The sequence below is a fragment of the Talpa occidentalis genome, unplaced genomic scaffold (genome assembly GCF_014898055.3).
Source record: "Talpa occidentalis isolate TD23 unplaced genomic scaffold, MPIMG_talOcc4v2.1 talOcc4.18, whole genome shotgun sequence".
NCBI lineage: Eukaryota > Metazoa > Chordata > Mammalia > Eulipotyphla > Talpidae > Talpa > Talpa occidentalis.
In genome coordinates, this window is record NW_023601851.1 from 858,111 (window position 1) to 862,210 (window position 4,100).

The window sequence follows — 4,100 nt, forward strand, 5'->3', positions numbered from 1 at the left end:
CCAGGAATCGAATCCACACTGCAGAGGCTGTGGACAGCTTCACAGCACGGTGCTTAACCCACTGCACCACAGGGGAGGCCCCTGCTTTTTTTTTTTTTAAGATTTGCTTACTTATGCATACAAGAGCTGGGGTACAGGGCAGAGATGTGTGGGGAGGAAGTGTGTGAGAGGATTCACCAGAGACAGAATGAGGAACAGAACAGGCAGGTCAACTGAAGCACACTGATGAGGGGAACAGCGCGCGAGGCGAGAGAGGTCTGCCTCACCATGAGGGTATCTCCCTGGCTGGCTAGGGATAGAACTCGTGCTGCAGAGGCTATGGACTGCCCCATAGTGCGGTGCTTAACCCTTTGAGCCACCAGGAAGGCCTGGTCCTTGCTTTTTTTTAATTAGGAACTTTATGGTTAACAATTCAATCTCTATATATGTTTATATTTTTAGTTTTCTTATTCAGTGTTGATATTCTGTTCTTTTTTTCTTTTTTTTTTTAATGTTCTAAGTGTGGTCTGCAGACTTTTATTTATTTATTTTTTTAATAATAAATTTTATTTTATATTCCCCATACAATTGCAGCCCCCCCATTCTGACCCCAATCCCTCCCCTCCCACCCCCGCCCCCTAAAAGTGTCTCTGGTTCGTAGTTTTTTTGTTGATTTTGATTTTCACTTTCTTATAGTTACTCGTTTTCCTGGTCCCTTATTTAAGTTTTCTAGATTCCTGCTATGAGTGAGACCATCCGGTATTTTTCTTTTTCTTTTTGGCTTATTTCGCTGAGCATGATCCCTTCCAGTGCCATCCATGTTGCTGCAAATGGCATGTGTTTATCTTTTTTGAATGCTGAGTAATATTCCATGGTATATATGTACCACATCTTCTTGATCCAGTCATCTATTTTTGGGCATTTGGGTTGTTTCCAAAGCTTAGCTATTGTAAACAGTGGTGCTATAAACATAGGTGTGCAGGTGCTCTTTGGAATTGATGTTTCTGTGTCCTTTGGGTAAATACCTAGGAGTGGAATTGCTGGATCATATGGAAGCTCTATGTTTAGTAGGTCCAGAAATCTCCACAAAGCTCTCCACAGTGGTTGGACCAGTTTGCACTCCCACCAACAGTACAGAAGAGTTCCTTTTTCTCCACACCCTCGCCAACATTTGTTGTTGCTAGTTTTTTTAATATGTGCCATTCTCACTGTTGTAAGATGGTATCTCATGGTAGTTCTGATTTGCATTTCCCTGATTACCAGTGATGGTGAACATTTTTTCATATGCCTGTTGGCCATTTGCATTTCCTCTTCAGAGAAGTTTCTTTTTAGCTCTTCTGCCCATTTTTTGACTGGATTCTTTTCTTTGTTGTTGTTAAGTCTCATCAGCTCTTTGCAGATTTTTGTGATCAGTCCTTATCATTAGTGTTGGGTGCAAAAATGTTCTCCCACTTGGTGGGGTTTCTCTTTGTTTTTGTTATTGTCTCTTTTGCTGTGCAGAAGCTCTTTAATTTGATGTAGTCCCAGCTGTTTATCTTCGCCTTCACTATCGCTGCTTTGGGTGATGTGTCTGTAAAGATGTCTTTGATGTGCAAATCATGTAGTGTTTCGCCTATATTTCCTTCTATATATTTTATGGTTTCAGGTCTTATGTCTAGTTCTTTAATCCATTTTGAGTTGATTTTTGTGTATGGTGTGAGGTAGTGGTCAAGCTTCATTCTTTTGCATGTAGCGACCCAGTTTTCCCAGCACCATTTATTGAACAAACTTTCTTTGCTCCAATGCATAGTCTTTGCTCCTTTGTCAAAGATTAGTTGACCATAAATCTGTGGGTTTATTTCTGGATTTTCTATTCGATTCCATTGGTCTGTATGTCTGTTCTTGTTCCAATACCATGCAGTTTTGATGATTATGGCTTTGTAGTAGAGTTTGAAGTCTGGGAGTGTGATGCCTCCATTCCCTTCTTTTTTTTTCAGGAGAGCTTTGGCTATTCGGGGTTTTTTGTGATTCCATATGAATTTCATCAATAATTGTTCTATTTCTTTGAAGAATGACATTGAAATTTTGATTGGAATAGCATTGAATCTGTATATTGCTTTTGGAAGGATGGCCATTTTAATAATGTTTATTCTTCCAATCCATGAGCAGGGGATGTCTTTCCATTTCTTTGTGTCTTCTTCTATTTCTTTTAACAGTGCTTTATAGTTTTCTTTGTATAGGTCCTTTACCTCTTTTGTTAGATTTATTCCCAAATATTTGATTTTTTTTGTTTCAATAAAAAAAGGGATGGTTTTTTTGATTTCTTCTTCTTCAGATTTATTGTTTGTGTATAGAAGGCTACTGACTTTTGCGTGTTGATTTTGTATCCTGCCACTTACTGAACTGATTGATGAGTTGAATTAGCTTTTCTGTGGACTTTTTGGGGTTCTCTATGTATATTATCATATCATCTGCAAATAGTGATAGTTTGACTTCTTCTTTTCCTATTTGGATTCCTTGGATGTCTTTCTCTCGTCTTATTGCTCTGGCTAGGACTTCCAGTATTATATTGAAAAGCAGTGGTGAGAGTGGACATCCTTGTCTTGTTCCAGATCTTAATGGAATTGCTTTCAGCTTTTCACCATTGAGAATGATACTGGCTGTTGGCTTGTCATAGATGGCCTTTATGATGTTGAGGTATGTTCCTTGTATCCCAAGAATTTCAAGGGCTTTTATCATGAATGAAAAATATGGAACGCTTCACGAATTTGCGTGTCATCCTTGCGCAAGGGCCATGCTAATCTTCTCTGTATCGTTCCAATTTTAGTATATGTGCTGCCGAAGTGAGCACTTGATATTCTGTTCTTATAGGAAGTTTTCAATTTCCTCTTAGTTGTACAAATTGTTGGTAGATATTTATCTACACTAATTTTTATCATCTTTTAAACATTTCTGTGACATTATTTATAATGTTTCATTTCCCACTTCTGATTTTAGTAATGAGTAATGTGTTCATTTTTTTTTAAAATAATAAATTTTATTTTTATATTCCCCATACAATTGCAGCCCCCCCATTCTAACCCCAATCCCTCCCCTCCCACCCCCGCCCCCCAAAAGTGTCTCTGGTTCATAGTTTTTTGTTGATTTTGATTTTCACTTTCTTATAGTTATTCATTTTCCTGGTCCCTTATTTAAGTTTTCTAGATTCCTGCTATGAGTGAGACCATCTGGTATTTTTCTTTTTCTTTTTGGCTTATTTCGCTGAGCATGATCCTTCCAGCGCCATCCATGTTGCTGCAAATGGCATGTGTTTATCTTTTTTGAATGCTGAGTAATATTCCATGGTATATATGTACCACATCTTCTTGATGCAGTCATCTATTTTTGGGCATTTGGGCTGTTTCCAAAGCTTAGCTATTGTAAACAGTGCTGCAATAAACATAGGGGTGCAGGTGTTCTTTGGAATTGATGTTTCTGTGTCCTTTGGGTAAATACCTAGGAGTGGAATTTCTGGATCATATGGAAGCTCTATGTTTAGTAGGCCCAGAAATCTCCACACAGCTCTCCATAGTGGTTGGACCAGTTTGCACTCCCACCAACAGTGCAGGAGAGTTCCTTTTTCTCCACATCCTCGCCAACATTTGTTGTTGCTAGTTTTTTCAGTATGTGCCATTCTCACTGGTGTAAGATGGTATCTCATGGTAGTTTTGATTTGCATTTCCCTGATGACAAGTGATGTTGAACATTTTTTCATATGCCTGTTGGCCATTTGCATTTCCTCTTCAGAGAAGTTTCTTTTTAGCTCTTCTGCCCATTTTTTGACTGGATTATTTTCTTTGTTGTTGTTAAGTCTCATCAGCTCTTTGCAGATTTTTGTGATCAGTCCTTTATCATTAGTGTTGGGTGCAAAAATGTTCTCCCACTTGGTGGGGTTTCTCTTTGTTTTTGTTATTGTCTCTTTTGCTGTGCATAAGCTCTTTAATTGGATGTAGTCCCAGCTGTTTATCTTTGCCTTCACTATCACTGCTTTGGGTGATGTGTCTGTAAAGATGTCTTTTATGTGCAAATCACGTAGCGTTTCGCCTATATTTCCTTCTATATATTTTATGGTTTCAGGTCTTATGTCTAGTTCTTTAATCCAT

General features: G+C 38.4%; 1 non-coding gene across 1 annotated transcript; it reads right to left on the bottom strand.

Annotated features, from left to right (window-relative positions):
* Nucleotides 1-2,702: 2,702 nt before the first annotated feature.
* On the bottom strand, nucleotides 2,703-2,809 carry LOC119250911 (U6 spliceosomal RNA). Its single transcript, XR_005126446.1, has one exon. It is a non-coding gene; the product is annotated as a U6 spliceosomal RNA (small nuclear RNA).
* Nucleotides 2,810-4,100: the final 1,291 nt, after the last annotated feature.